Raw genomic sequence first — 6,923 nt, 5'->3', positions numbered from 1 at the left:
AAACATACGACGGACGTCAGTCGTGCACTCGGCCTACTTATGATAACACATGTATTAATGTATTATTAATTATTATAGTATAAATCATAAATGAATAAATTATTACTAAGGTCTAGCACATAGTGCTATACTGTTTATGGTTACGACTGAGATTACTTGTCTAGGATTGTAATGTATTATAATTTAATGATTGTCAATAATTTAACATTTAAAGTGAGTAATGAGTTTTTTTTAAATATTGTAACACATTTATTTTTACATTTAGTGATCTCAATTTAAAAATAAAATATTAATAAAAGTCTACGAGGTTCACTAATAATATTATTATGTTTTATAATAATTCATAAATCAATTCACACTACTAGTTAGGTATTACACTAATACACTATAATATTAAAGCTAACAACACAACATTGGTTATGCTGTTCTCAAATGTGCAGATGTGCTATGATGTTGCGCTCGGGGCAGATAATTCACTAAAAACAAATAGTGCTCTGTGCTCTGACATTATCTTAATATAAAATGTAAAAATAAAATATGGTAATAAGTACCTATCTCATAGATATAGGTATCATATATAGGTAACTATATTATGCATGCAGTGTTCAATTGTTGGATAGTAACACAACGAAAGTAACTTGAAACTCTAATGACGTTACTTTGTTTGTTAGGCTTCAGTGATTTGCCAGTCATACCTAGTTGGCTAGTTATGATGCTTGGGTTGGGGGGGGGGGGAATGAGAGTTTAGCCTCAATAGTGTGATTATAAGCCCCTCAGAATTATTTTTGTTTCGTTTAGGTAAATGTCATTGTGATTATCATGTTAAACATAACTTGGCAAATGACAATAATACCTAATTACTATTAACTAATATTATCACTTTTATAATTATTTATCAATTATTATAATCGTGTCCGGTTACTCATCAGAAAATAATAAATAATATGTACCATTTTAGATTTTAAGCAGAGGAAGTTGGTTCCTTTGAGAGTTAAATATTGAAAATTCCCTGTACTTTTCTTAATAATAATCAGGGAATATAAAAAAAAATATGGAAAAACAGACATTTTTCTAATCTTTTATACCTTCCAGTTTTCATTAATATTGATATTGTTTTTCGTATACTCGTACATTATAAGTTATTTTAGACATTATGACATTTTCGATTTTATTTTATTATTTGAATAAGTTGATATTTATTATTTTTGCTCTGTCAAAAAGTTGGAAATTGAATACAGACTGCTCGTAAGTTGTTCATGTTATACAATTTAAAAAATATCAAAAATGCAAAGTCACTGTATTTTTTTACAAGCATTTAAAGTTAAAATTTTGACAAAATTCATAATTTACGAAAATTAAAAAATATTTTGAGTTAGAAATTCTTGTAACATTTTTCTTTTTTAATTCAGGATTTAAAAATGTTGCACACGATTCTTCATTGAGTTTTCCTACCAACTTTTTTCAAGCTGATAAAATTGAAGACCAATGTATATCGTATTGTTACCTCCATTGCCGGATTGGTAAATATCGGGGCTATGTGTGAAATGTTTTTGCGGAGCATATTTAGTGGTTGTTAAACGTTATTATTATTTCTTTGGGCTATCGGAGATAGTTCGATTTTAAGCCTACTGATGACTCTGAATCATATGGACCCATATTGTTCAAGCTAAGATTAGTGTAATAATTGATCTGTGTTGAAATAAAATAGGATTATGGTAATTTACCTATTAATAAACTTAAATATGTTTAAAGAACTTAAGCACTACTGAAATAAATTATGAAATAAAATAATTTATTCATAGCCATCAAAGATGGTCAGTGTTAAAAAAATACTTTTAAATTTTGAAAAGCTTAAGATCATTTCAAAATGTTGACATTTCCGCTATTTCAAAACGTATAATGAACGTTATATTGGGAATAATAGAAAAATCTCACATTCTTGCCTTCAGAAATATTGTCACAGTTCAATTTTATAATAGGTATTTTTACTTAATAACCAAAATAGAGCGAGTTCTACACGGACTTCGTAAACGCGTTTTTAACATGTGGAACACTCGTATGCGTGTAACTGTGTAAGACGGAGACAATACATGCGGCTCTGACGTCCTCATTAGATCATCACGATTTGCGGCTTAAATCCCCGCAAGCATACAATATTACTCGTGTTTGCATAAAATTAAAGACCTGATAAAATTGCGTTAAAAATAAAATGTCAAAATTGCAATGTAAATACATCAAAATTGCAATAAAAAAATTTTAAAATTATAATACAAAATACCTTAATGTTATATTATAATAAAAACATTTAATATTATATTATAAAGTATATAATTTTTAGTATTTTCGTCCTAACACTGTATGTGCTTGCATACGTACACATAACTATACATAAGCTATCCGAGAGAAATAATTAAATGTTCGCACCCGACAAAATATATATTTTATTGATAAAACGTTTTAACTGTTATTATATTTATACAAATATTATCTATTTGCACTTATTTTTTTAATATCTAAATAAATTATTATAGGATATTAATTCATATTAAATTAATATCCGATAATTTATTTATGCAACAGCCAACAGACCAAGGGGCCTTTCAATGCGCGGAGCCCTGAGCCACTGCATAGCTCGAACTGGCTCTGGTGAGTGGTGAGTGGTGACCTCCCATTATACTAGTTAAACGCAAAAGAAGAATTTGGATACATTTAAGTCAGCTAATTTACCATTTTGAATCTTGGTTTAGACGGGTTTTTAACCGAAATTTAAAAAAGCATAGGCATTAATAAGCTTAGGCATTTGAAATGATCAACATTTTTTAGTTTATTCCTACAAATGTCGATATAAAGCTTTGTTTGTTGGGTCAACTCACATAGTCGTACTCACACAGCCTTTGAGTGATCAGATGCATTTGAAAGGGGTTGGGGGGGGGGTATCTTTAATGTTTTTTAAATAACTATAAAAATTAAAAACAACTTATGAAAAAAATTGAATTAATTTTTTCGAGCTGTTTGACCCAACGAAAAGTTGTATAGATATTTGTAGAAAAAACTAAAAAATATTGAACATTTAAAATATCTAAGGTTAGGTTATGAGTTAACGTCAATTGGTCGCATAAAATTGGTCGTTTGGTAGATTAGTCGTAGTTTATTTTCTTCGTGAGACGTGAATATTGGTTTAAAAACGTTATGTACTATGTAGGTGCAATTGAACAATAATCATTATTATACGTTTTGCGTAAAGTTAAAGTAGTCTAGGCACAAACGTGTACAAATGTGCAACCAGCATAGACTGTAGTCTAGTGCTAATTGTATACCTAGTAAAGTTAATAAAAAAATTATAATTATTATGTCTCTAGATTTTAATAAAAGTGAAAGAGGAAAAAATATGCTTGTGCACGATGGTTATTTCTATTGTTTTGAAAGTCAAACTAATGAAAAAACTATAAGGAAATGTGTTGAAAATTGAAAAAAAAATGTAAAGCCAGAATACTTTTAGATGAGTATTCTATTCTAAGTGATTTAACCGAAATATCACACGCTTTAATTTGCCAGATACTTCCAAAATCAAAGTAAAAAGAGCAATAGCAAATTTGAAGGTGCTTGCTTAGAAAACTAAACTAAGTACTCAATTTGTTGTAGCCACTGTTGCGTCTGTGGAAATTCAGGTACACAATTATTTGTTTAAACAATAATTTAATTTTTCTAGTATGTATTTTATTATTTTTATGACTTAATATAGTTTTAAATATTTTTAGATAAATAGTACAGCAGTTTTCAGTCAAATACCCGACGTACGATTAATGAAAATTATTATTCTAAGAAAACGTGAGAAATGAGAATGTAGCACCAGGAATACCAGAATCATTAAAATATGATCTTGCAATACCAGAAGATTATAAAAATCATAAATGGTAATAACTAATAAGTCATTTTTACTGTTTGAATTTTTCGATCATGACATTGACAACTGTGATTGTTTTCTATTATTTTCCACGGAAGAAAATTTGTAGAAAATGTCCGAATACAATCATTATAGTATGGCAGATGGCACATTTTCATGTGCATCGTCTATTTTTACTTTACACTATCAGCCTGGAGACCAGAAGCTAGGCCTGAGCTATACCCCTCTCACACCAAAAAAATCACTCAAAGCTCCTCAAAAAACAATAATATAATATATATTATAATTTTAAAAAAATGTTTAGGGGCTTGACCCCTCTCTCCCTAAAAATTTTACTTCTTTGTGCCTCTAGAACTGAGTATAAGTCAAATAGATTAAAGTGATACCTAACGGGTATATTTTATTACAATATGTACATCATTTTGAGCACTGAGACCATTGAAAATGGTAAAATTAGCTTCTTTTGTATTTAATTAGTAAAATGGAAGGTCTCAATGCGATATACATTGATCTTGAGTGTTATTCGTGGAAAAAGTGTTATTTTTCGAAATTTCAGTTGAAATCTCATTATCCTACTATTTAAAATGATAAAATTAGCCGACTTCAATGTGTCCAAACGTTTTCATGTAAAACGATCAGAAGGAGGTACCTAACACGAAAACTACATTTGAATAGAAATTTTTCCAAATTTAATCGACCAAACCCTGGTATTTTTTCTGTTACCCGATGACCCAATACACTGATAAACGTCAATTTTTGACTAGAAAAATGAATTTTATTCGTCAAGTACTCATGTATATAGTCGTGTTCTATGGAACAACAAAATTCAACAATTTAAATATAAATATTTCTTTAAAAATACTTCCTAAAATTTTAAAACAAAAATAGTTTTATATGTTTGTAGGCCAGAGGAACGGTGGTACAATTTTAGGTTCTGAGCTGAATGATAAATGTATTGATTTTACAATGATATGTACCTATTTTTTTCATTTATTTTGTGTGAGTTTTTACACAATAAGTAGTCAAAATGATGCATTGATTTTCAATTTCTGTACTTTTTCTAGCAGAAAAGTGAATCTGGTTGATATTTTTGTGAGGTCAAAATTGAAAAACAGAGGTTCAAAACTGTTGGGAAAAATAAAATAAAAATTGAGGATTATAGGGAATTTATTGTCAAAACAAGTTTAAAACTGATAAGATAGACACTTTTTTTACCCCGTAAATCATATACATCTTTAATAAACGGAAAAAAACATAGAAAACTGTGAAAATGATGAAATTGACAAAGCAGTTCAGCATTGGTTCTTTGGTTTGATACTAGGTTTTGTCGCAGAAACGACATAAATAGCAACGAGTTCGGTTATAATAATAAATGTTTTGTTTGGAGCCGTTACCGATCCTACAATGATCGGCGGTTGTCTTCAACGACACGCGTGTTGTGTTGTAGACAGGAGCGGAATGGGTTACCCAAGAATATACAAAACACTATCACGTAAAATAATTTTACGGTGCGTATGATACCGATCGACAATACATATTATACAATACAAACAGATAATTAAATGATAATCATAAATTAACTGGTATAGGGTGCCCAGGAATAATTACCACTACACACATATATATATATAAATAGCAATATCGGTACGCAATATAGTATAAAATTACAACAGGAAAATAATAATGATATACAAAATAATAGGACGACCTGGTTTGTTGCGACTTGCTCGACGATGACCGTAGCATGGTCGATGATGGTAGAGTCCGGTGTGTGGCACAGAGTTACAGCATACGCAAAAAACGGTGGGCGGACAGATAGGTGTGTCGGGCCCAACCGTTGGTAAAAGACAAAAGACGGGAACATTGTCAGTCTGGCTATCAACTGTCACCGGACACTGGAGGGGGGACTTGCTAGAGTCACCTTTATCTCCGCTACCCCGTGATGTCCGACGACAAATGTATATATATGACCTATATAGGTATTATTATATGGCCGGTGTCGCTCCGCGCTCGAACATGTTTAATTATAATAAATCTAATAATATTTACGTTGTGCAAAAACATGTTCTTGTCGAACGGGTATAAAACAAAATCACAAAAAAATACATGGGAAAAAAATAACGTGGTTTTATTAATATCGCGTACAATGATCGTGTGCCGGTGCGAGCGTCAAAAGAAAACAGGCGGTGCGTATGCGACGACATACGTCCGAAAACAGGACGGGGCGACCGGGCGGAGATATCGTGGAGGCTAGCGAGTAGCGACGCTCGGTGCGCGGCACAGATATTGACGGTGAGAGAGAGAGAGTAAGGCGCACAGCTGACAACGGTGGTTGATATCACGATAACTTTATTGTTGTGGCACTCGTAGGTCACCACAGTTCATTAATGCAAGTTCTACGAACATTCCAATTACTGGTAAAATTCTCCAAGAAAAATCTAAGGACATCGCGATGAAAATTGGGGAACATTAATTTCAAATTATTCTATGGTTAGTCGGCATATCTTAGAAACAGACATACTACTTCATGAAATCAATTATATCATTTTTGACGACGTAAATGAATACAAATGAAAAATTAGGGAGCTGAAAAAAGATAATAATAGTGATTGTATTTATAGCTATGATGGAACTGGCTCATTTTTTCTCGCTATTCCTTCAAAAACATTAAAATTAAATGGTAAACAATGTAAAGGTGATTTCAAAAGAAAGAATAAGACTTATTCTTTGCGAAATGGGAAAACCTTAAGTACTAGAAAAAGCAGCAAAGCCTCCATGTTACAAAAATATTGATGTAGAAAAACTGCTAGAATCAAGGCACTTTAAAAAAACGGAACAGATGAATGGAAATAATATGGAACACTGGTTAAAAAAACTAAAAAGTATAATTTCAAAATAAAATAAATATAATATATTTAAACGTCCTCTAAAGAATGGTGTAAAGTAGAAAATTCTAAATTGAATTGTCAAAAAGTTACAGTAAACGATACATGGAAAAACAAAAACATTTCGTTGGATT

The sequence above is a fragment of the Myzus persicae genome, unplaced genomic scaffold, assembly GCF_001856785.1.
Source record: "Myzus persicae strain clone G006 unplaced genomic scaffold, MPER_G0061.0, whole genome shotgun sequence".
Lineage (NCBI taxonomy): Eukaryota > Metazoa > Arthropoda > Insecta > Hemiptera > Aphididae > Myzus > Myzus persicae.
This window is presented reverse-complemented; position numbering follows the sequence as displayed.